Source organism: Manis javanica, chromosome 3 (genome assembly GCF_040802235.1).
Source record: "Manis javanica isolate MJ-LG chromosome 3, MJ_LKY, whole genome shotgun sequence".
Classification (NCBI taxonomy): domain Eukaryota; kingdom Metazoa; phylum Chordata; class Mammalia; order Pholidota; family Manidae; genus Manis; species Manis javanica.
In genome coordinates, this window is record NC_133158.1 from 48,890,436 (window position 1) to 48,917,894 (window position 27,459).

The 27,459-nt window shown below is 39.8% G+C and overlaps 1 long non-coding RNA gene across 1 annotated transcript; it reads left to right on the forward strand.

Annotated features, from left to right (window-relative positions):
- Positions 1 to 16,802: 16,802 nt before the first annotated feature.
- On the forward strand, positions 16,803 to 26,948 carry LOC140848154 (uncharacterized). The gene is made up of 3 exons (XR_012128705.1): positions 16,803 to 17,151; positions 23,310 to 23,370; positions 26,868 to 26,948. It is a non-coding gene; the product is annotated as an uncharacterized lncRNA (long non-coding RNA).
- Positions 26,949 to 27,459: the final 511 nt, after the last annotated feature.

Here is a 27,459-nt window from a genome sequence, read left to right on the forward strand (position 1 = left end):
AGAAGAGGGACACTTATGTTTATTTTTCAGTGGCAGGGAGTGAGCACATGTTACTATCTTCCCGAACACTTGCTACTTATGGCAAAGATGTTAACTGTGCTTACATGCAAATGGCTTCTCATTTCAGGATTTAAAAATATCTTGAATTGCAAAACTACTGTAATGTTTACATATACAGTAAGTAAGTCTAGTAACTACTTACTTTCAGTTCATCTTATTTTTTAACTGCAGTTATAATCAATTTGATTTGATAATCAATAATAAATGTTTCATAAAAGCATCACCTTGTTGTCTTCCCTCCCCATACCCTTCTTATCCTGCCTTCTTGAAATCAATGAAAGCTCAAAGAATTATCCATTTCTGGACTTACCACTGGCTTTGAACTCTTCGGGTGTGGTTAAGCCAGCTGTCCCTCCACCGTGCTGTTTGAGATGCTGTCCCTCCAAAGTATTGCTGTGTTTTTTGACAGCACCTCCCAGGACAGCTGAGACCCCATGGGAACTGCTTGTTCCAGAGCCCTGGCTTGGCCCCAAACATCCTGGCTTTCTAAGCGTAAGCTTTACAATTTGCTTTGAAGTGCTGTATTATATGATTTTTGCCTGGACAGCCATGGCTTGGTCTTATCATCTGAAATTTGTTTTGCCCTGAATCCAAGTGAAGAGCAATTAACCCTGAAGAAGGAAGGAGTTGCTCTTTTACAAGGTCCAGGGAGATGAGTTGTTCAAGTATCATATTTATATTCTTTTTTTTTTTACTATTCATTTTTGGACAGACTTTGCTCATGCAAAGGGAAAAGACAATTTTCTGTCTAGGAAAGAGATATGAGTAGTTAATAACATTTGCTTCTGGCTGCCAAATATACATGCATGGTCAAAGTGCAAGCAGAAAATTTGAAAAAGAGAAAAGTGAAATATAGGAAAAATAAAAATTCCTTGAAACCATATGGTTCCTCTGTCAATACTTCTGTTTGGGTCCTTCTATATTTGTGTATTTTTACACACTCACATGCACATCCTGATGACATGTATACTTTTTCACAAAAGAAAATACTACGTATTTTTCCTCCTGTGCTTTGCACTTTAACACATATTGTGAGTATTTTCTCCTGAAGCAAGTATAATCGTGGCCTCGTGTCTCTTCTCATGATGTGTCAGAATTGGCTTCACCAATGCCCTCTTGTTGAAAATTAGTCTGTTTTCTTTCTTTAGGCATTATAGGCATGGTTATCTCATGACAATCTTCTCATTGAACTTCAACGATATCTTTAAGATTAATTCCCAAAAATGGAACTGCAGAATGGAATGTTATACCCATTCTTTAAAGCTGTTAATACCTGTTGCTCAGTTGCCCCCCAAAAAGATACTATTTTGTACTCACAAAAACAAGTGAAGCACCTGTGTCTATAGCCTCATGGTAACCAGCACAAAATGTGCCAAGCACTGTGTTAAGGGTTTTAGATACATTTTTTCCCACTTAATTATCATACTATCCTCTAAGGTAGTAGAGCTGCATTTTACAGATGCATAAGATAAAGTTTAGAGAGCATAAGTAAATTTAACCAGATTCCAAAGACTTTTTTGACTCCAAAGCCTGATTCTTAGCTGTCACTGTATAGACTGACATATTGCATCATATTTATTGAGCATCAATATGTATTGGGCTTCAATATTTATTGAGCACCAACTAAGTGCAAGGCATTGTGCTGGGCCCTGTAAGGGCCAAGTTATGTAACACTGACAGCAAGAAAAATGTGAAATGCAAAGGGTGGAGAGATTTACAACCAGATGAGAGGATTAGGAACTACTTTGAAGCTAAAGGAATTATTTGAGCTGATCTTTAAGGACATGAAGGATTTACATGTGCGCTGATGGAGAATGACCATTTCCAGCAGGACTGTGTTAAAGTCATTGCCTTGGGGGACCCCAGTGTGGCCATGAGGAGTTTGACAGTAGTGAAGGGGATTATGGAAATGAAATAGCAAGGTGTGTTTGGAAGGCAAATCATGGAGATCTTTGCTAAGTTAAGGAGATTGGATTTGATCCTATAAACGATTGGAGTGTCATTAAAGATTCTTAGTAAAGAGGCATGCTTTACTAAGAGATTAGTCAGAGAGTCATTTGACATGTGATCAGAGCAGAAAACACTGGAAATGGAAACAGGTGTGGCAAGAAGAGGATATATAATGTTGAAGTAGAAGCAAGATTTGACATTTGATTGGATATAGGAGCTGAAGAACTAAAGATTTCTTCAAGGTTTTGGCCCTGGATGAGTGGGATGCCTGGATGCCATTATCAAAAGGAGGATGGACATTAAGAACAGGAGCTGGTTAAGGAGAAGAAAGAAGTAAGATTCGAATTGATTAAGCCTGAAGTGCTAATGAATCCTGGAGACACCAGCTGAAAATCTGCCCTTGACCTTGGGAGAGGGTGTAGGACTTAGGAAATAAATGTAAGCAGTAGCCAGAGGGAAACAATACTTGAAGCCAAGACACTGAATATTACTTTCAAGGGACAAAGAATAGAGAAAAGAGGAGGCCAGGTGAGGCCCTTGAACTCTTTTGAATTGGAAATGAGAAATAAGCCAAAGAAAGTGATGGGCAGTGGTCAGAGAGAAAGGACAGGTTAGATGTTCTGAGCTTAGAAAACCAAAGAAGAAACTTTCCAGAACACGAGTTGATAAACAGTGGGAAGACAACGGCCTTGCAAAGTTTGGGAGGAAGGATCCCCGAGGGGTCTTCAGCAAATTATGACTGGAAATGGGCCTTGAGCTTCGGCAAGTCATGTCACAGGTGGTCTCTTAGAGAGTCACCTCGACAGAATGCTAGAAAAGGGGGCCAAGACAGGAAGGGATTTGGACAGAGTTGGAGCATGTGGAAGCAGCAAGAAGAGAAGAAGAACCCTGAGGGTGAATACACACACACAGTCACACTCACACACACACACATGCACATCATACATCTAAAACTACATGCACGATGGGGAGAAGACCAATGATGCTTTCAGCTGAAGACAAGGAGCTGGAAGAAACCTCAGGCATTTGGAGACGCAGGACTGGAGGGAGTGATTGCTGGAACAGGACTCAGAGAGGAGGGACAGGGAGTATCAGGAGCCCACATCAAAGGTTCATCTACTGAAGCGGTATGTTTTATGGAGGAGGAGAAGAGATGGAAGGTGATTAAGATCAGTTTAGAGGTAGAGAAAAGCGAATGAGGGAATGTCCCTTGATGTCCTCTGGGTTTTGGTAGAGAGGGAGGTAAGGTCACCTAGGAGCTGGGAGGCCAGGGAGAGGGTGGAGGAGGGCCTGGGGTGGAAGACACGGGGCAGATAGAGTGACGAACGTGTCATACTCTGCTTTGGTTTATTCCTGTCAAAACCCTCAATGGGAAATGCCCTTCCGCTGAGAATCCTTGCTCGACTTTTTTCCTATAGAGAACATTTTGTTGTGGAGGGTTAAAGAAGGCAGAGAAGAAGGGGAAGAGTCAAAGATGGGACACAGGTGTTTTCCCACATGCACCGACTGTTGAAGGGTTTAGGGTGCATTGAGGGTCCCTCCCCACCTCCACTCCCTGGCAATGAGAAAGCAGTAGAATATTCTGCTTTGTAAAATGGTACGTAAGGATATGCCTGTTATGTGTTTTGCATTCTAAATCTGCGTAAGACTAGATTTGCATTTAGACTGAAACTGGAAGGAACATAGCCAGTTAAAAAGAATTATATGGGAATTGTAAATATTTAACTAACTTCTTTTCTGTATTTACAAACCATATGTAATCACTGTTTCTATAGCTGTTTAAATATAGAGAAGCTCCAAATTACTCTTTTAATTAAAATGTTTGTTACCTCTTTCTGAACATTTGAGGTTTAATTTTGACATACTCATTTAAATACTTTGAGTCTCATGGTAGTATAGTGACCCTTTTCTATCAGAACTGACCTAATTCTGTAGAAGCTTTTGACTCAACTACTCATGGCCTATTCCAGGAAACGCATTATGAAGGAGCCAGCAGATAACAAATCTCCAATTTAGGAAGAATTGCTTCTGGAAACTACAGGGCAAAAGATAAGGTTTATTCCATGGGAGCTGACTTTATCCAATCCCACAGTCGAATGATGTAGTGGGCTCTGAGTAAGCTGTGTACACAGAACTGATAAACTCTGCACTAAATTAATTAAGAATTCTATTGCTTTAATAGCTTGTCTTCAAAGACCAATGACTAATCCCAGGATTTATTATGCAAACAACAAAAATGGGCTATGTAAATTTTATAATGGAAGCTCTAGGGCCACATTAAATCATCCCCAGATTTGTTGATGTTTCTGATATTCAAGCTGCACTATACAGAATTACTGGATCATAGAGAATCAAGGATCCTCTCATAAGAAGAATAGAAAATCTTGCCACCAAATTTAGAGTTTATAAGGTGTTGTAGCAAAAATTGTGTCATATGAGTCTAACAACATCCCTGAAGGGAGATATGACTATTCCAATTTACAGATGTAGATGCTTGCTCACTAAGATTCTGCTTCCCATCCCAGGACGCTCAGCTACCTTAGTGGCATAGCTGGGATTCCAACTCAAGACTTTAAACTTTAAGTCAATTAATTCCTTTTGCTAGGCCCTAAATGCATTGAGATCTTGCTAGATTTTCTTCTGTTCCTTCCTTCGTTTCCCTTCCCTCTCCTTCCCTTCTCTTCTCTTTTTATCCCGTATGGAAACAGACTCAGACAGGCTATGTGGCTGCACTGCTAGTTACTGGGGGAACCAGAGTTAAATCTGGACCCATTACCCTGGCTTGGGATGTCCTACCATGTGCCTTGGAGTAAAGGACAGGTTTAAAGGCAGAGCTTCCAAGTGCCACTGCCATGCATGGGTTATCTGTCTTTCTGCACCAGTGAAAAAACTACATGCACAGCGAGGTTAGGGCAGGGTGGGTGCGTAAGCACTGTGGGACAGGAACAACCATCCTGTCACCATCAATCTCATCTTGCCTGCCTGTCAGCTCTGCTTCCCATGCTGGGTCTTGGTGTCTCTGCTACCATCATATTTCATATTCTTCCTCCTGACTCTGGTAGATGTTTCCGGTAGCATTCTGGATGATACATGTTTCATTCAGTTCTCACTCCATATTCTTCTATGGGTAGGACGGAGTCCTCTGCTCCATTAACAGAATGGTATCCTCAAAGTTGGGTGCTCCTTGGCTGACATGCTGAACTAGCGCCTTTTACTGTACTGTTCTGTACCACTCTGTGCCCTCGCAGGAGCTGTGCAGTTTTTGCAATTAGAAAATGATGCCACAGTAAAAATACTTGCCTTTGCCTTCTAGTGCCTATGAACTGACCAGTCTCTGTTATGTACCTACAAGCGGAGTCCATTGTTATAATTGTATTGACATCTGCAAGTTGACAAGAGAATTGACAAATGGTTCTCTGTATCTTCGTAACACCAACTTAACTAGAACTGCCCAAGACTTCTGGTTTCTCATGGTGGTTGTCACCAAGATTTTATCGTAACATATATTTACTGCTTCCACTGGTGGACTCTATTCTAGGCATGTTACAGGTATTAACCCAATCTTCACAAAAATCCTAGGAAAAAAACCATTTTGCTGATAAGGAAATTGAGGCACATAAGGGTATATTATTTGCCCAAGGCCATGCAGTTTGTGAATGCAACTCGAATTAGATGCCTAGCAGTCTGGCCCCAGAGCCTGCCCTCTCAACCATTATTGTAGGTTGTTTCTCTCAATATTTGGTATTAAAAGAGTTTTAAGTTTTGACTAAAAGATGGGTGTAAGTGTTCTTACCTTATTGTTTTTGTTGGTATACACGTGATTTCTGGTATATATAAAAGAGAATGAGCATCATTTTCACATGTGTATTTGTATACACAAACCGAAGTTTCCTCTCCCCTGCATTGCTTGTTTATAATCTTTGCCAATTTTCCTACTGGGTTGTCTTTTACTTTTTGATTTCCGATAGTGTGTCAGTTATGTATTGCCACATAGGAATCACTCCAGACTTGATACTTGAAACAGTACCCATAACTGTATTATAATCTCTCATGGTTCTGTGAGCTGACTGGATTGAATCAAGTAATGCTCACCTGGGGTCGTCCATGCGGTGGCAGTGAGATGGTGGCTGGACCTGGAGTCCACTGAATGTTACTGCCTCACTCATGTACAGTGACTACTGCTGGCTATTGATTGGAATCAGCTGGGGATGTCAGTTGGGACATCTACCCACAGCCTCCTCATGTGGCCTGGACTTCCTCAAAGCACAGTGGTGCGGTTCCAAGAATAAGCCTCATGAAAGGTCAAAGCAGAAGTGTGTGATGTTTTTTTATGACCGCCTCAGCCCTGACACAGCCTCATTCCCAGCATACGCTACTGGTCAAGGCAGGCAGACTTTCACCCAGCTTCCAAAGGAGGGGTCCCAAACTCTGCCACTCTGCAGGACGAGAGTCAGTGTCATTGCAAATAGGATGGTTTGAGATGGGAAATACCATAGCAGCCATCTTTGAAAACTCCCTCAGACAGAGAGTCATAATAATGCCTGCGAGTCTTGGTCTCATGTTTCAAGTGTTTAATAGGGTCTTTTAGGTATACAGCAGTTTTAATTACAATAGTCAGTTTTATCAATCTTTTTCTTTTTGGTCTGTGTTCTTTTTTGGCTTTTTCTAAAGTATCATTATCCTTAGCCCCTAGTATTTTAGTCATATATATATATATATATATATATATATATGTATATCTTCTTAATTTATAGGAGACATATTTCTATATTTGGTATAAGATAGGTGTCTAATTTTCTCTCTCCTTATCAACAGCTGTTGAAACTTGTGATATTTATTATACTTTTCTTTTTTTTTAGTTATTTTCCCTACTTCCATTTGATTGAGTTTTCTTTATTTCTTCATACCTCCCCCACCATTTAATCCATTTGTTGCTTTGGAAAGCATGTGTTTTATTTTCATTTTTAACAAACTTGACATAACAAAGTCTAAATTTACCTGCATCTTTATCCTTCTCTCCCAAAACATAAGGACCTTAGACGGTTTTAACTGTAAAAAACCCCAATAGTCTATGTTGTTGTGTTGTACTATTTTTTCTTGCTTTTATGTAAATAAAAATTAGTCACTATTGTTATTGTATTTATAACCTGTGTTTATTAGAGATAGCTGTATATTTGTATATATATTCCATTCTTGTCTCTATTTGCAAATGTTTTCGTTCATTATTTTATTATCCTCCCACATCCTTCTGCATTCAACTTCCTTTTTCAAACAGAGCATATTTTAATAGTTCTTGCAGTGCAGATCTAGGTGTATAAGCCCTCTCAATGTTTTTGTCTGAAAATATTTCTCAGCTTTATGAAAACATTATTCCAGCCTCTTCTTGCCTCTGTTGTTGCTTATCAGAAGTTCTTCGTAATCTAACTGCTGTTAGTTTGTAGGTATTTTGTTTATGCTCTCTTTGTCCTTGAAGTTCTCCAGTTTCCCTCTGTTTATTCTAGGTGGGGGTATCCTTTTCATTTGTGTTGGGCTTATTTAATCTAAGGACTCCTATGTTGTATCAACTATGAAAAATTATTCATCATTTTCTCTTCAAATACTTGCTCCTTTTGGAATTCCCAATAGATTCATGCTAACTGTTCTCATCTACCAACCACATCTCTTAACGTTTTCATTTTCTATCTCATTATTTCTCTGTAATTCATTCTGTACAGTTTCTCAGCATTGACTTTCAGTTCACTAATTCTTTCTTCAGCTTTGTCTAGTTTGTTGATGAAACTGTCTGTTGAGGTTCAATATCAATGTCTTATTTCATCATTTCTTTAAGTCTTACTGGGTTATTATTAAAATTGATTTATTTTTTGGCCCATGGAATCTTGTTTTTATCAGTTGAGTTTTTTCTGGCTTTCCTATCTTTAACATTTGGATTTATATTTTTTCAGACTTTTCTTCTAACATCTTTAGGTGTCAAATATTGCTGCACGTTGAGTCTACTTTGTTTAGAATGGAACATTTACTGGTGTGTTTTAAAATTTCTTACTGTGCACTCATTTTCAGTGAGAACTATATCCCATGTGGCCTGGGTTAAGAAAGATCCCCCTGGAGTGCTTACCCTGGGTACCTCACAATCCTACCAGGCTAGGGCAAACTTTATGTTAAATTCCCATTCTGAGGATTTGCATACCACAGAGGCAGTGTAATGCATTTTCTCAAGCTGTGCACAATGATGGTTTAAGGTTCCAGATTTTTTGTGAAGTTCTTTTTCCCCCCACAAAAATCTCAGTGAATAGATAATCTTCGCGCAATCTTGACTAACCAGGTAAAGGACATTTGGGGTGGGGTCATCCAAAATTTCTGATTTTATGCAAATGTCTTAGTGTGAACACCCTGCCTCAAGTGTGCCAAACACCTGCTTCCTAAATCCTGGGAGATACAATTTCTAAGTCATCAGAGTCTCCCTCGTCCAAAGCCCCTTTCTCTTACTCTGTCAGAGCAGGCCGTGGTTTCAGTTCCAGTGTTTGCAGACATTGCTTTCAGTTCCTTCTCCATTTCTGGAAACTGATTTTTTTTTCTTGCTTGCTTGCTTTCTTGTTATTCAGTTATATAATTAACTTCATATCACTACTTTTTGCTTGGTCTACTCTGTTGCCACTATCTGGGAGGATTCAATGAAACTTGGGTGAAGTCTGGGATTAGTTTGCCCAGGTTCCTGGCAGCTAATCCAGCCAGCTAAAAGGGTTCAATTCCCTGGATTGCTTATAGGTGATAGAACCTCTTGAAATGCTGTTAGCTTTTGTTGGTATCCAAGAGCGTCTTAACTTTCACCGCATTCTGTGTTTTAGGAGAATGTTTCCTGTGATGTGTTTGCAACATAGTAACACTTAAAAAAATGTTTTGTATAAGTTTTGAAAATGATGGGTTAAACCCATTTAAACAGGGTTTTGTACTTTTGTATTGAGGTCTTTTTCGGAAAGGAAGAGGGAAGCAACTGCCTTGTGCATCACTCCTGAATATAAAAGGCAGTAGAAAAGGATCATGTCTAAGCATAAGCAGTGGATGGAGACATGGGATGAGATCTAGAAGGTCAGAGCATCTCTGAATCCAATGTCAGAAAGCAGCAGAGATTCCTTTTTAAAGGGCAGCCTCATTGATTTAGTTCCAAGCATGTGTCTGTCTATTTATCATGGACTCTCTTTAATTTAGTATGATTTAAAGAAAACACTCCTACGATCTACATGATAGTGACTTACTGACATCATCAACCCACTTTTTGAATTTTGGATTCATCTCAGGTCAGCTCTCCTATGAGAGAAAGAGATGCAAAATAAATGTTTCCTTTTGTAATTGTCAGAAACATCTTATTTGTAATAAGAGCTAACATCTATTGAGCACTGACTGCCTGCCAGGTGCAGTGTCCAGCACGCAAGGGGGTGTGTAAACCTCACAGGCCTGTGAAGTTGGATCTATATTTGGCTCCATTTTACAGACAAGAAAATGGAGACACAAAGAGACCCAGGACCACCTCCCTCTCTGCTGCTTTGTTTCAATATAAACAAAGATTTGACAAGATAAATGCTGGTTTCCTAGGCTCTGAATCTAAGGCATTTTTGGTATCTGTCTTGAGTGAGAGCAAAATGGAAGTTGTCAGCTAACCACAGTTTGTTAGTAAGATCCCCACTATCCTGAGGTTTCGACATCCTAGGTTCTAGACCTTGGGCTGCCACATGGCTTTGGCCAAAAGCTTCACCTTCTTAGGTTCACTTTCCTCATCTACTGAGGAGGGATTAATAATAAAATTTTACATGTAACCTCATAGGACTGACGGGGTAATTAGTGAAACACTGTATATGCAAGTTCTTTGTAAACTGTAAAGTTCTAAGGGGCAAGTAAGCCATGGCTGTTGTTAATGGGACAGAGTTTTATTTCCTTTTTACTTCTGATGTGAATCTAAGCGAACACCATGATTCTGGCAGAGGACAGCGCAGCCTGGTGTCTGGGTGAAAGGTGTGGAGTGGCTGGTGACTCACAGGGGCTCTGGGGCATCAGCAATGGTGGCAGAACATTTTATTCCTGCTTCAGTCTGAGGACCAGAACTGGGAGATTTCTGCAGCTTAAACCCAACTCTAGACTGTATTTGCTGGTTACACTTTAAAAGTCAATACTACTATCTTTTATTCTAACATGTTTTAATGAGAATGTCTGCATCTTTTGTTAACGGAAAGATGAATTTTCAAGGAATGTTACATATTTTTATTGTTTCCCCCCCCAAAGAATCTCAAGATTCTTTACAATTAAAAAAATATTTTTGAAGAAGCACATTGTACTTAACTCTGTTTATAAAAGGGGACCCAAACAAGTCTGCTTGTCCTAAATCTGCCTAACAACTTGGGCAATAAATATTTCTGTATTTGTTTTTGGAGTCCATCTGAGTGGTCAGACATGTTTGATTTAGGCTAAGTTCCCTTGGAACAGATACATTTCCTTTTCCTCTTAGCACTATCATGTTTTTCCAAGAACATTAACTCCCTTCCCTAAGGCCCCCCAGCTCCCATATTGACATGCCTCCTTTGCTGGGAAGCATTATATCCCACACTGACAAAATAGATAGGAAAATCTGGGGTTATGAGAAAAGGAATTCTGTCCCAAGTAGTGTTTGCCCATTTATTCATTCACTCAGTGATACAGCCATTCAGTATTTACCACGGACCAGCTGTGAATGAGACAGGCAGGGTCTCTGCTTTTATGGACCTTATATTGTAGCGGAAAGGAAGACTTGGAGCAAACAGTCATTGTATCATTTATTCCTTTATTTGGAAACTTTCTTATGGCATTTGTAATCAATTGCACACAACTCCATGGGGAGAAGTGGAGTACATACTGAATATTTGCTATTGTTAATGGAACAGTTTTCTTTTCCTTCTGCTGTGATTCAGAATGATACATCAAACATAACAAAATACTGAATAATGCTGGAGGCCTTACCGTGGGAGTCGGTGTGTGAGGAAAAGGATCCCGTACTATTTGAAGAGTTATTTTATTGATAGAGACTGAAGCATTGTAGATTTTTCATGGGGAGGAAAGTAAAACAGCTAGATTGTGTTTGAGTTTGGAGAAGAGAAATGCAAGTGGTAAGGACTTGTGCTTTTCTGTTGACAGGTAAGAAAGAGCAGATCCTTCCTTTTCAGAAAGCATTGAGCTTATCCCTGTGGAAAGAACCTCTAGAAATTGTAAAAAATTTTAGAGCTTTTCCAGGAGGCGTGGGCATAATGCTACAGCGACAGCGGGTCATGGAATTTGGGGTACAGGGTATGACTGTGGTCACAGAGTGGGGTCTCAAGCCCTGGTTCTCTGACTTTCTTGGGTCACTCTTCTTAGTTCCCACTGTTCTGCCATTAGAACATATTTAAATATGTTGTCTTGAGCTTTAACTAGTTTCAACACTCACTTCCTTTAACATTCACCACAGCTGAATGTTGCGTTTTGTCTTTCTTAGAAATATTTGATTTTTTCACAACATTTTCCATTTTTATCTATTATGATCTATCTCTTCCTGTCACGGCCGGAAACATGATACGAGGATTAGGCAACTCTCCAGTCTCTTTCTCTTGGGTCAAGTCTGAAACAAAATAATCCCAACTCATCTGTTATCTCTGCAAAATGTTCTCATTGCCTCTGTATCACTTTCTAATTCTGTGGGCAAGAAATAATCCACTTACTCTTAAACTTAATGTATTTATCTAAAGTCTTCTTTGCATCACGCCAATTACTCTTGGTCTTCACAGGTATTGCGGCTTTAATTCTGGCTAATTAGTTTGGGTATTCTTTAATTCTTTTTGGGGAAAGGGGTACAATTACCAGTTTTGTTTATTCTAAAGTTCTGCTTATTCCAGTAACATTGATTTCCTGTTTAAAGTAGTAAACAAACAAACAAAAAACAACAAAAAGGGAGTGAATTTAGATTTTATTTTTAAGAGCCTGGAAAGTATCATGAACTGTCTGGAGAGTGGGAAATAAAACCAAAGGTAGATGTTTACTGAAGCTCCGCCTAACAATATGTATAACAGAGGCACCACTGCCCATGTTCTGAAGAAGAAAGAACCTCATGGGGCAGTTCCTTTTCAGAAAGCAACAGACCAGACCAGGGCTTTGGAAAGCATGCATTTAGGACAGTACAGCTATTGTCACATCCCTGATGTTAATGTGGTGACTAAGATGGAGAATTAGGGGAACTCATCACATGTCACTTAAATCATTGACCAGCCTGACTTCCTCAATGTCCTTGGGAAATGCTCTTCATTTCAGAAATTTAAAAAAAACAACTGAAAACAGGCCCTGCTTGGATATGAAAAGCCAATCCTTTGCATTCTCACTGACCAACCCCCAGCACCTCTAACTTGGTTTGGGGCTTTGCAATACCCAGAGGAGGATTTGAGCGGCTAATACATGAGAAGGGTTCTGATGACAAGCCATTCAATTTTTGAGTCACAAAGTGAAACAAAAATCTACCATTTTCACTGCAGAGCATCCTGGCAATAGAAGTCAATAAACTATTCAATTAATACATTCATTAATAAAGCTATTAAAGTTCTAGAAGTTTCTAAAAGGAAATTGTTTTGGAAACCAACAAGAAAAGAAATCTCTCCTTATGTTGCATTTTATTCCTTTCAAGTATGTTCTTCATGTTTAATTCAGGTGTAGCCCATTTTTAACTCAAGCTTCCATTGTGAGCCCTTCTTTATGGGTGTTATATGCACTTCAGAAAAAAAAACAATTTAAATGCGTAGGTGTGAATATGGTTGTGATTTACTAGGCAAACCATTATATTTGGGTTGTTCCTTTTGGAAAGTCTACTTGTAGAAAAGTAATAAAAATATTTTATACCTGCATCAGAGTCTTGATATATAACATTGGAAAGCACAAACTAAATTTTTTCTGCATGAATTTATAATCTCAGGTCTTATTTTTTCTTAAATTCTAGGGATTAACATTGTAGAACAACAGCTTTTAAGGAGATTTTGATTAAGCAAAGATTATTCTGCATCTGAGAGCTCCTAATTTTCCAGAAAGCCTGGCCATCATACAGTTCTTATGGGAAAACAGTGCCATGAACCCTGGGCAATAACCAGTCTGACTCAGGGAAGCAGACCCAGTCCTCTTATGAATCCAGAGGCCAGATGGATATAGTTTAAGAAATAAGAAGTTTGTTTTAACCACCTGCACGTCTTTGGAAGTTGTGAAATGCTAGAACCTGTAAAAACTGACTTCCCATCCTGATTTCTGGGAAATGTTTTTGTCTCATCAGAATAGGACTTTATGATCTCAGCCCATCTCTCTTCTACTTTCTCTTCCTCAACTGCCTTCTTTGCCCCAAAAAGTCCACTGGGTCCTAAAGCTACCAAGTCTGCTCACGGTAACTTTAAATGACTTCAGTATTCTATACTTAAAAGTTATTGGGAGAGTTATCACCAGATGGGAAAAGTGGTCATTATGTGAAGGGATGGAGATGTTAACTAACCTTATCGTGGTTATAAGTTTGCAACATATACATCTATCAAATCATCAGGTTATACACCTTAAACTTACATATGTTATGTGTCAATAATATCTCAATAAAGCTAAGAAAAAAAAAGATTCCTTCGGCAGCATCGCTCTTTATTTCATCATATGGGGTTTTGAGGTTCCATCTGGAGGTGTAATGCTTACAGGTACAGCCCCTGTGAAAGGATTTGGGGCTTTCCAACTTTCCTTCTCTGTCCTAAAGGACAAGAAACTGAAGGAGCTATGCCAAGTGACGATCATTAGCTCATTTGACCCAACATTGGTTCCAAAGTATTTTATAACAATTGAGATGCAGAGAAAACATTGCTTCTCTGTGGGTAAATCTATTCGTTCATTTATTTTCCAGGACATTCAGCCTTATGTGTATCTGCCACATAGCTGGGGGGAGAGAAAGGGGAAGGAAGGAAGAAGAGAATTTTAGGGATACGCTGTTGCAAGCACATTTCTAGTCACTTAACTTAGCAGGGTTGTATAGTTTCTCATTCTGTTCACATTGGGTTGGGGGAGTAGAGGAACCATAGGAAGTAAAATGGAAGTGTTTATGTTAGGAAATTAGACAGTTGGCTATTTTCTCCTTGATTCTCTTCTCCTGTTTTAGGATGGTGTGTGTGTGTGAGAGAGAGAGAGAATGCCAAAGAAAAGAAGAAAGACAGAAGGTAGCAGACTCAGAGAAGACAGACAGACAAAGAGAGAGAAGAATGAATCCTTGTTTCATTTCAGGGAAAGAAATTACTTTCAAAGTTGTAGCAAAAATATGGCTAATTAATCAAGTTAGATTTAAAAGGTATAGGGAAACAGGGTCTTATTCAGACACTGTGTATATGCACATGATTCAGGGAAGAGAAGAGAGATGGGTATCACTTAGCATAGCCAGTGGACAGACGGAGCAGACAACAGGCCATAGCTGCTCTGTATTTAGTGGGGTGCAAAAAGACTATTATGCCTGTCCATGGAATAGATGGGGGGCATCTGTGAACATTCTCTTCTTCTGGTGGTGATGATTAATACTCAATGATCACTTAATGCATACCTGATACTAAGCACTTGATAACAATTGACTTGTTTAAACCTCATAGCATCCTAGCAGATGCCTTCTCTTTGCTCCTCAGTTCCTATACTGGATTTTTCTTTCATTTAAAGATGAGATAACAGGCCCAACAACAGTCAGCTGAACCAGGATTCAAACCCAAGCAGTCAGGCTCTGGAGCTGAGCTGCTGTCACCAAGCCATGCTGCTGTGAGCTCTGATTTCTTAGCTCAGTTTTGCTCAGTTTTGTAGAAGCCGAGACTTTTATTTTTCTAGGAAAGACTTTTTAATCTGCATCATAGCATGATCTGCATCCTAAATGAAGTCACACTGAGAGGACTCCAGGTAACTGTCAAGACACTGTGGCTATTTCAAGGTAAAAACAGTTTATCACGTCACTAAGTGAGTAAGGAATGGAAATTACATTGAGTATCTTAGGTCACTTCTCTAAGTCAGACAAGAGGAGTGGTAGAAAAACTGTTATTGTGGGAAGTCTCTGAGGTAAAGGACTGTGTTCAAATGCAAAGGAGGATTCTGTGGCATTACTAATGTTGCTTCTGAGTCTGGACCGAGCAGCTTGGTGCTGGTGGTGGGAGGCGTGGGGCCTGCCTGCGTGCATCCTTCCTCGGCCCTTTTGCAGAGGCAGCCTTTCAAGCTTCACTTTTCCCCATTTCAGGGGGAAGCCAGGCATTGCAGAGGATGAGAAGGCGCTCTTGGCAGCTCATTGTACCTGAGGCATCTTTCGGAGGTCTGACCTTTACTTCCGCTTTTTCCCTCTAACCCTGAATAAAGTTCTGTTGAGATTGGAAATCTGTAAGCCAACCCTAATGTTGTTCCTACGGTTTTGACCACGTCTTTCTAGATCGATGCGTGGCTTATAGAGGGTACAACACAGTACTTCAAGAGTGTGCAAAGTGTGTTCAGAGAAATGCCATCATTCAGCTCAGACAGGGTGGCGGTGGAAATGCAGGACCCAGGCCCTTCCTCCACCCGCTGCTCAGTAGAGCAGAGAAATGGGCTCTGGAAGGGTCTACTCTAAACTGGGCACCTCAGAGGATGCTTTGCACAGGAAAGTTTGCAAACCATCCTTTGACAGGTTTTCTGGTTCATAGAGACAAACCTCTCAGATAACAATTAGTCAATGCATTTCTGCTCAAGTGCCGCTGTGCTGGGTCCATGTCAGGGCCATGCACAGTGATAACTGTTCCTGCCCTGGCTAGGGACCAAGCTTAGCAAATGAAATTCACATATGCATAAAACAAAGAGATAACAGATTTAAAACCATTAGCCTTCTCCAGCTGTTCCTGAGAACTGTTGGAGATGGGATTTTTGAAAAAGATTTTCCTGAATCAGAAAAATCCTTTTCCTATTTCACAGAGAACTTGACTCATAAGACACTTATTGAAAAGACCTTTCAAAACAGTCTTTAATACAGATATGGGGGTTCCAAACTCTTAAACAAATCACAATGCTTACAAAAACTGAAATACTTGTAATTCTTTGCAGATCATATGGGTAATTTTTGATAGTGCAAACTAAAACAGGACTGAATTTGAGGGAAATTTCCACTAGGTCTAGGAGTTCTCTCACATGGGGATGGAGTGATTAAAAACATAAATTGAAGTGTTGTTATTCACTTAGAAGAAAGAAATATAAGTCCTCTAAATATCTGGCATTTTAATGGGAATACTATACGGGGAATTAAAAAAAAAACCTAGACATATTTCAGAGGCATTTCACATGAGTAGATTGAGAGATATTTTCATTGCCACTAAGGGTAAATTACAAATAATCGTAATGTTTAATGTTGTTTTGTTCCTCAGTAGGATGGATGAAACTTTCTTTGATTCGGTGTTGTGTGTATCATCCCTGATCAACCATGCCTAACAGGCATGTCTGTGGTAGTCAAACCAGGAAACCGTCTATGGAAATCAGTGTTGCCCATAGAGAGGATTTGAAAGGAAGGAGCGACACATAGCAGCAATTCACCGGAGAAATCCGCTTTATTAGGGAAAGGTGCTGGGTTATATAGGAAGGGGCATGGGGTGATTGTGGTGTTACTTCTATGGGGCTGGTGGCTATTGGCTAGGTGCTGGGATTGGGAGGGAGGAGAGAGGTGATTGGGCTTCAGGTGGCGCCGGCGGGAACCGAGGACCCGGAAGAGAAGCCGGAAGTTCGCCATCTTACTGGTGGGGGCCCTTCAGGGTTACCAAACACTGCATAGGTCAGACACAGTAAACATCTATTCATTGTTTAACTAAAATTCAAATTTAACTGGCCATACTTTTCTTTGGATTAATTTATTTTTTATTTGCTGAACTGTCAACCGCACTCACTGAACAAAGGAAATAGCACTTCAAGCGATCCAGGGTTCTGAGAACACTCGTTTCTCACTGCATCACCGGCATTGCCGTCACCGTTTACTGAAGGGCTCTGTGTTGTCATCTCTGCCATCAGATGCTGCCGTCCTCCCAGCTGTTGCTGGGAGATGGTTTTCCAGTTTATTAGTGGCTGGGAATTGGCCCTTCTGAGAAAATTAGGATTAAGCACTTGCAGGTGAGCCTGTATCTCCAGGGTCAAATCAGCTCAGGGTTCCCAACTCTCAATCCCTTAAGGGCTTCTGCACGCAAAGGCTCAGATTAACATCAGGCCGACTATAGCTCCAGGGGGGAAAATCCCCGGGGGGTAAAAATACTTTTGAAACTGAACTCAAAGGGAGAAATAAAAGAAACCCGCTTATTTCTTACAAGCAATCATCCCATCTCTCTCTTGACCAGGCTGCAGCAGAAGAGGAAGTGAGCTCCACCCAACCTCTCTGGTCCAGATAAACCCTTTCATGCCCTTGTAGTTACCTACTGATATGTAGAAGGACCAAATCTCTACACCCCTTGGAAACACCTATTGATATACAGAGTAACTAAAGCCAGGAGAGAGATTCTGGAAATACTGCAATTTTACCCACACTGACATATACTTTCACATGCCTGCACACACGCAATGCACACACTCACTCCCCTCTGCCTAGTTTCATAGATAATGTGTTTACTTATCACTTGTTGATTAGACACAGAGTTAATACATTTCTCATATATTGTCTTATTTAATCCTACATCAGCCTTATAAGGCCAATACTATTTTCTCTATATTTTTTAAATGAGACAATTAAGGCTTAGGTTAATAGTTTTAATTCTTCTATACAGTGTGTCTCTCATGTCCATTCTTCCTACATGTCCTCCCCATTCTGTACCTCATGCAAATAAAAAAGGAATTACTAAGGATTTACTATGCAATAAAGAGCCACCCTGGATTTTGGGGTCAGGCTATCTTCATGAACTGTATTTTCAGGGAGCAAGTTACTGAATCTCTCTAAGATTAAGTTTCCATAATCTTTAAAGTTGGAATATAAATATTGACTGCATAAGTTTCTTGGGATGTTGAGATGGAGAAAGAACAAAACGAGAGAATAGAAAAGAAAACACAGAAGACTGTGAGGTTGGGGGTGGAAGTAGGCTCATTGTCCCCGGGCCCTGGGATGGGGGTGTGGTATACCTGAGCCAGGCTTTTCAGTGCGAATTTTTTGGAAGCCAAGGCAATGAAGCTGAGCCCAAGGAACAGTCATACCTGTAAGACATACATGTGTGATCCTCAGATTTTCACATATGGAAGCTGTGGACACTTTAAAATTTTTTTCTGAAAAGCAAAACAAAACAAGAAAATCAGAGCCAATACTTAAAGACCAAGATTTCTGGACTGGAATAAAGTGTTAGGTTATTACAATTCTTTGAGTAGCCTGGGCTGAGCTGCGCCACCTCTCTGAGCCTCTCTCCCATCTCTGCACAGAAAATGGGTTAGTTAGGAATGCCACGAACTTATCTTAAGCATCTGCCTCATGCCTTGTCTTGTGCTGGACCCCTGTCCATGGGACCGCCAGGTTGTCCCTGTTACATGAGGACAAGGTGAACATGGGGGCAGGAATCACATAACCCAGTACACAGGAGATAGTGTTCTATCAGAGGTCCAGGTGCTACAAAGAAAATAATTCTGGGTGGTGGAAGAGGGGCTCAGGGAGGAGGTGACGTATGAGTGGGTATTTGCATACAGTGAAGGAAGCAGTCAGAAAAGTTGGCAAGAATCATGTTATAGGTGGGGTCAAAGAAAGCTTAATAGAGTGCCAGGGAAGGAAGTCAAGGCAGGCAGGAATTTGGACTTTGTTGGGAAATGTGGAAGCAACAAAACGATGCCTCTGTAGGGACTTTGTTTTCAGCTTACAGACACCTTTCATTTCTTCCACATTCTATATGCATTATGTATGTATATGTACGTAGTGTGTGCTACTGTATTCTTTTATGAGATGGTCAGTCAGGCGCAGCAGCGATAGGAGATGGAGGAGAGGCTCAGGAAAAAACAAAACCAAGTTTATTATATTCACAGGTCTTAGGGACAGGAGGCTCAGCACACCATGCAGGGCCACATGAGAAAGACCCCCGTGTGGTCAGGACGCGAAAGGGTGGGCAGGGGTGTGCAGTGCTTAGACCACAGGCTTTATTGGGGTTTCTTGGGAAAGGCCAGGCAGGCCAGGGTGAATGGCCTAGGAGTGGCCAGTTTGAATAATCTCCACAAGATGTGGGCCATTGGGGTGGTCCCTAGGGGTTGTCTTCAGGGTGCAAGGGCAGGATAGAGGAGGCGTGGCTCTGGATTGGTCAATTTGCATGTTAAAGACATGCTTCTGACAAGACAGGCCCTTGCTATCCCTAAGAACTGGAGCCAGAGACATTTTGTTTTGTTTTCTTACAATGTCAAAACATCATAATAAGCAGAAATTAAAAAAAAGATTGCACCCTTTTTTCTACATATCTTTAACTGCATGTCAGGTATACAGACAGGAGCACATGCCCTGGAGTTTCCTCTACTGTGGGAAAAAGCCCTTTATGACTAGTGTTGGCAGGGTAAGCAGATACCAGATGTTTCTCTGTCACTACTTCCTCTCCTGCACTGATGCCTAACCTGTCAGGCCTACTGGTGGGAGGATCAGCAAGAGGCTGAACTTGGCTGCCTATGAAGTCCAGTGCTGTGGGCTCTCGATAGTCTCATCATCCATGTTTTGTGACGTGGACAAGACAGTTAAATGGACCTTGCAAATGAGAACAGAGGTGGCATCAAAAGATTTTGGTCAAAGGAGTGACAATTTTCATGGGACATTAGGAAACAAATAGTGCATATAAATGGGCATGGATGTGTGTGTGAGAGAGAGAAACAAGGGGCATAGAGGGTGGGAAGATGGGAATATAGTCCCCAGTGAAGGAACAGGCTCAAGTAGGGCTTGGCTTCTCAGAGACTTCAAAGGAAGAGTGATATGAAATGAAATCAAGGGTTGAAACCCTGGCAAGAGTTAGAAATGGGGTTTAAAAAAATGCTTTTCCAGATGAATATAGCAGGACCCGCTGTAGGGAAAATGAAAGTTCCACAGCCAGGACCCTCACCTGATCCTAATCTACTCACCCATTACATATGTGCAATGATGTAATACTTAGCCTACCACAGGTGCATGCTTGTATACCTGTTGGCAATAAGCCATTACTGCCGGTATTGCTATAAAAAGAGGTTCCCTGGTGCTAAGAACAGAGCCTAGTGAAGAGAACAAGGGAGCAGGAGAAAGGGGGGAGCAGAGGCTGGAAGTGAGGGAAGAGCCTAGGACAGAGGCTGAGCCAGAGGCAGAGACAGAGGTGATGGGATGGGATTCTAGCACTCGACCTCCCGCAGTGAGAATAAAGCTTGGTATGAGCCCCTTTTTAGCCATGACATACCATTGTCATTATTTGGTCTCACCCAATCCAGAGTGAGCTTCCCTGGGGCTGAAACCCTCAGGCGAGACACTCCTTCATTCCCTGTTTCATATCCAGCAGTTTCAGTTATCTGTGAACCGCCTTCTGGAAACAGACCTCTTCCTTCTGACTCATTGTCAGAAGGTCAGTAGCAGCCTAATGCCAGGTCACAGTGCCTACGTTGTTCACCCCATTTCCTCTCGTCACATAGGCATTTGATCATCTCCCATCAACACAAGAAGGTGGAGTACAGAACAATAAGATATTTTGGGAGAGAGACCATGTTTGCATAACTTTTATTATAGTCTATTGTAATTGTCCTATTTAATTATTAGCATTGTAGTTAATCTCTTACTTGGCCTACTTTATAAATTAAGCTTTATCATAGGTATATATGTAGAGGGAAAAACCCCATATATATGGGATTTGGTACTCTCCATGGTTTCAGGTATCCCCTCAAATAAGGGAGGACGACTGTGGTAGAACCCATTTACCCACCCCCCATGGCCTACTTAACCTTCCCATGTGTTCTGTGTGCACAGGAACATGGCACACAACTTGAGGCAGGAATGGGTACTTTTCCTTGGGTGTTTGTCTTACCTGCTACTGCAGCATTTACTTCAAGGTATGTTCTGGGACCTTCCCTGAGGGGTCTTAACCCTGGCAGCTAGTACAGATTGCAGAAGGGCTTTCGCTAAGAGGGGTCTACCCAGAGCACACCACTGCTTCATGCCTTTGCAAAAATATTCACTGAATACCTGAAGATTAAGAGTTTAGAACAAATGATGGAAGAACTCTTTCCTAATTAAGAAAGGCACTGCCTCAGTGTGGTTCACCCATGGAATCCCACAGAGTGCACAGCAGGGTACCTGGTAAAGTGGTACATGGGTACATGGAAAGGGCAACAGAAACAGCCCAACTCACACCTATGCAAAGTACATGAGTCACTTCTCATGTTTTGGGTGTTCCTGCTCTATTTTGAATTGAATTCCCTAGGCTATGATAAAAGTACCAAAGTACTGCTTTAAGGGGTGGAAGAGGGTGAGGTTAATTCAAATTAATTGAGACTGACAAGATTATTCATGGGAATCCAAGCGATATTGCACAGTGATTTGTCAGAGGTCACGCTGGTAAAGTCATTTCCTTAATCGCAATGACCTTTAAGTTGGGTTTTTCTTCTAAGTTGGGTGTATTTTTTTCTTTCATCTGTGAAGAGTATGGTTTCAGTAAGTTGTAAAGTTAGGCTTTCACTAGCTGAATCTAAGGAGAGAGAATAAACAGGGTGAAGTTTGAATGTGGCACTTTCTCTTTTCTGATACAGACATAAGAAAATAGTCAGTATCATGATGCTGGGCTTGTCAAAGTCACCTCCATTCACTCCCCTCACCCATCCCTGCTCCCAGTTCTCCTGAAATGATCTACCCAGCAACCTAGTGTGTGAGTGTCCATGTTTTCCATGCTGGCATAATTCAATGAGAAAACCATATGATCTCCATATACAGGAAGGTGTACATGTTGGGTCAGGTGATTCTTTGTTGTGGGGCTGTGTGGTGCATTGTGGGACAATGGGCGGCCTCTCTGGGCTCCACTGCTACATGCTGGTAGCATCCCTCCCCAAGTTTTGACAGCAAAATGTATCTCCAGACCTCACCGAATGTCTCACAGTGGGCACAGTCACTCTTGTTTGAAATCACTGATATGAAGGTTAGTTTTACAACTTTTTTTTTTCACAAAAGGAATCATTTTGTATACTGTTCTGTATCTTGCTTTTCCCAACTGAAAATTAATGAAAAAATCTCTTCTAAGTCATCTGGTATAATACTATTTAATGATTTCTAATGATTGCTTAATATTCTGTGATATAGCATTGTCCTACAGGCCTATTCCACCACTCTTTTTCAATGGTTATTAATATGGTTTCCAGTTCTTGGCCTCCTAAAAACAATGCTGCATTGAACACCATGGTCTATGTGCTTCCACAGATTCCCAGAAATTGAATTGTGGCAAATGCATTTTGTTTTGTATCTTAAATATAAAATCACATGAGCAACATTGCCATTACTAGATTCCCCCCATTATCAAGTCCCTACCACATACCCCATGACAGTCACTGTCCATCAGTGAGGTAGGATGCTATAGAGTCACTACGTGTCTTCTCTGTGCTATACTGCCTTGCCTTCCCCATGCCATGCCTACGTTAGGTGTGCTAATCATAATGGCATATGCATTTTTAATTGTAATAGGTATTACCAAATTAACTGATGATGGCATCTGCAGAAAACTTTAAAAACTATAAATATCATATAAAATCATATTCTAAAACTTTAGTGGATGGACCTAGGTAGAAGGGATTATGTGATTTTTCTTAACATGAAAAGAAATAGGGGTAAATTAGAAAGTTAATTTTTTTCCAGTCCTCAAAATTAAAACTGTCTGTTCAGAAGGAAGTTCAGATTATCAGTTTAATTACACGATCTCTCAAATGTCTTATTTGTTAAAGTTTTTGAGTGAAGACATCAATTAAAATAAACCATGAAGGAAAACTTGTATGCCAAGAGTATTACTTTTTCCATAATCAGTATAACCTGTGTTAAGCATTTCAAGGCCAGAAATGAAAACAGAATTGGGGGACTAGGTCAAAGTTGTATTAAGTGATACAATAATAAAATATACCCAATGAGTTTCTTAGCATTAATGTTTACCTGACACTTTTCAGCTAACCTGATTAATCAAGTCAGCACAGTCTGAATGCTATCACTATTAAATGATTGATGAAAATAGTTCTCTTTTGGATACTTTGGACATTTTAATATACTATTTTATTCCCAAGTCAACCTGTCGGGATAGCTTTTAAGCAACATTAGTTCATTTGTTTCACTTTCCCCACTTTAGAGAGTTACCTGCTGAAAGAAAAACGTGAAACCTGTGAATTCCAAGATCTCACTGCCCAGAGGTAAGGAAATGGTGCTGTGTTTTGGAATAGTGAAGGGACTCAGCTCTCTGGCATTTCTTTCATTCTGTATGGGTATTGCTCTGTAAGCAGATACTGTCTTCTGTAAATTGATGCAACTGGTACTGGGTCCTTCCCAGGATGATGTAGGATGTCAGGGGGGAAGGATACAACTAACTTAAATTAAGCAAAGTGTTTTATCTTTATTAATTTTTTATATTTTAAATTGTTTCCTCCTCTTTATTTACTTAAAAAAAATAAAGGAATGCATATATGTTGCAAACTTTGTGTTGAGCTTTTTAGTTATAACGTATCGAAGAGTGTTAGATCTGTAGCTCCAAGTCTCTGCTGAGCCTTTGGGCTTTTGCTTGAAGACTTGAGATTAAAGGAAGGTCTTGTTTTTTTCAGTTTCAATGGTGTGATGTACTTGCACTTCTCTAATTCTTCTTTTCTTTTAGATGGATTCTCCTATTGAGTAAGGTTCTTTTTATGCTGCCCTTATTTTTTGGTTACATGCCAAGTTGCAATGGAATAATTGCATTTGTTGTATTTTTGTGTTCCCTAACATGACATTGGTAAATAATTCCAGTTAAAATGACTACTTATGTCACAAAATCATAGAATATTTAGAGGAAAAAGAAATTTAAAAATTAGCCCCCAATTATTTAGAGATACCAGTTATTGTTTTGCTACCAATTTCTATGCTTCCTTTTCATATTATACATACAATTTGAAATTGCAACTTTAAATAACTTACCTTTTAATATATAATACATGCAAAATTTAAAAAACACTACAAGTGATCAAATGAAATATATATATGTAGCTCCTTTCCCCCACGACAACTAAATTCCCTTTGGAGGAGACTGATGTTTCTGGTTTTCTAATTTACTGAGTCTTTTAGATTATTTACATTGTTTATAATCCATTTCCATATTCAACAGAGCTTTAATGACTATCATATGTTGTTTTTTCATATATGAGAATATTTGGACTAATGGAAAACGCTATCGCTTAATATCTAAAATGAAAACTGACTTTATTGTTCGCTAAACAAAAAGGAAAAGGGAGCTTGGAAAACATAGTTCTATTAAAACGAAGCAAAAGCTGATCTCAAATAGGATTTGGGGAAACAGTGAGCCCAGCGATTGACAGACTTTCAGAAGCAAGAGTGTTTAGGGATTGGTTGACCTTTAGCTGTAGAACCTTAGCAGTTGGTGTGAGTCTGTTCCTCATGGTCAGCTCTAGAAGTGCAGTTACTAAACCAAATTTTCAGAGATTGATTGGCATGTTTCTGAGAAAGGTTGCAGTGGTAACTTGTTTATGCCTTGGGATATGGCCAAAGAACAGTGATCTTTTTCCTTTCTTGGATTTGGAGTAGAGGAACTTTAAACTGTCATCAGCATAAGAAATTCATGGGGATGGCATTACTGGGTCAAACAGTATGTGCCTTCTGTATGTTGACTGACTTCCCTAGAGGTTTACCAATTTATACTCCAACCAGCAATGAGTGATGTTGTTATTAGTTTTCCCACAACTTGGTGTATCATCAAGATTTGACTTTGTTAATTAACCTGAATGTGTAATTCATTATCTTCTCGAAGTTTTAACTTGTCTGTTTCTTAGTATAAGTGAAGTTGAGAAACTTTGTGTATAATTAAAATGTTGTATTTTATTTTCTCTAAATTTTTGCTAGCATTTGCTCATTTTCAATGGAATTTATTATATTGACTTTAAAGAACTCTATATGTTAATTGGCCCTTTATATTAAGAGTTGTAAACACTTTCCCCATATGTTCTTTGTCCTTTGGTGTTGTTTTTGATGTTTATTTCGGGGAGAAGGGCATATAAAAGGCATGCTTTTACATAGTTGGTCTGATCAATTTTTAATTGTCTTCTAGGTTTTTGTATTGCAGCTGGAAAGCTTTTCTATACTGAGATTACATTTTTCTATGCTTTCTCTTAATGCTTTCATGGTTTGATTTTCATCCATTCTTCTGGACTTCACATTGGTGTAAGCATGAGGAAGGAATGTACTCTTTTAGAAAGCTACTTAGTTTCCCTAATACTATTCTTTGGATAATACATTATTTCCCCACTAATTTGAATTATCATCTTTGCTCAAAACTAAATTTCCATAAATACGTTGATTTATTTCTGACTTTTACCATCTGTTCCATTGATTTATGTGTCAGCTTTTTCATTTAACATGATACCATACCTGTGTTTTTGCTTGTTATCTGGGCTTCTTGCCTATCACTGAGCTATTTACATCAAGTAAACATTCTACAATTTGCTCAATAGCTCTCCTTCTTGATGCCATCCCTCAACATTGGCAGAATTTTGGTTCCAAATGAACAAATTGATTTTTAAAATTTTACCTCTGTTTATTTCATAAACAACCACTTGTAAGGGTGATCTCCTAGCCTGCCCTTGCCTGGCCATCATTTTCTACTTGCTAATGGATCTCAAATGTCCAGCTTTCTACCTTCTATATACCAGGTAGACTTTTTTTTGTCCAAATAACATTTAGGCCTTCAGTGAGTTCATGAGGAAAGGCTGACAAAAATTCTTCACAACCAGCCCTTTGTATGAAATGGAAAAAGAACAATCTTTGGATGTTTAAAAATTTCCATTGAACTGGGGCATCTAAAACTTAAAAAGAGATAATATACCAAGTGCTGGTTGAAAATAGGTGGCTATATGACTTCATTTTCTTAAGAATGTACTTTCACTAAAATCAGTTATTTTTTTTGCATGTGATTCAGAAACATTCACTGGGCCATCAAGGTGCCAAATTTGTAAGTGTGTGTGTGTGTGTGTGTGTGTGTGTGTGTGTGTGTGTGTGTATTTTGTGTTCCTTAGAGTATAGCACTAACATGTGTGCGTTTCCCCAGGGCTGTTCTATTTTCATTCATCATACAAGAGATTCTGTTGATTTACATTGAGAGAAAATATTAGCTATTTCTTTGTGTGGCCACTGAAATAAAGTTCCAGCTCAGTAACAAATTCCTTTTTTCTGGACCTCAGTTTATTTCACTGCTTAGGAAATGGACACATGCTTTAACAATGCAGTTTAAGCAACTTCCTCTCAATGTGCATATATTGTAAAGGAAAACTTCCTCTATAGGCATTTTCAACCAACTTTTCAACTGTTTCTTTGAAAACACAATGGTCAACACTTTTCTTGGAGATTATTTCTTACTTAAACAAAATTAGGGTTCTTCTTATGAGCCCCAAAGTCCTCACAGGCTATAACTCATGAATTTTCTTACACCGGGATGGATAGGAGTGTTTGGCCATAGGTAGGCAAAATTACTCACCCAAGGTCACATGGCAAGTCACTGATGAAAAAAGGAAGTGATGGGTTAGTAAGGTAAACGTCACCACTCAAATGAAAAGTCTTAAGCTGCGTGAGGTAACTGTTGTGAATCACAGCACAGAAAGTAAACTCCAGCAATTACTATTGCATATGGCTGCTGAAGTTATTTTCATTGCAGAATTAAAGCAAAAAAGCAAGAATAAAGACTAAAGAATGTCTGGCTAGATCAAGATCTTCTCCCACTTTGTTTCTGCTTCAGGCAAGTATTGTCATTATTGCTAAACTCAGAAAACATTCACTGCCTGCTTTATTTCCGTAAGTACGCTGTGTTCGCCTTCCAAAGGGTTCATGGGAGGAGACCTACTGAGGGGTGTGGAAATTCAGAAAATACTTATAGACCCTGTGCAAAGTTCCTAGTCATCACAGTTAATCTTTTTATGACATCAGAACATCACTTGTAGGCTAGTCAACAATATCTCAAGCTAGACAGTCTCTTTCAATCTCATGAGATATGATGTTAGCAAAACTCATCTCAGAGAGATGAAATGGAATGGTGATCACTTTTGTTGTTGTTGTGGGGAAAGGAGGACACAAAGCAGATCCTAAATAGAGCTGCCTTAAACCCACCATTTTGTTCCATCACAGAAAAGACTCCAGGGGGCCTGAGGTCCTTCACGATCCAACTTCTGAGGCTGAGATATGAAGTCATGTTGTGTTTAGCAGCTGCCATCTGGACGTAGGCTAATGTTGTCTACGTGGGAGCTTGTCTC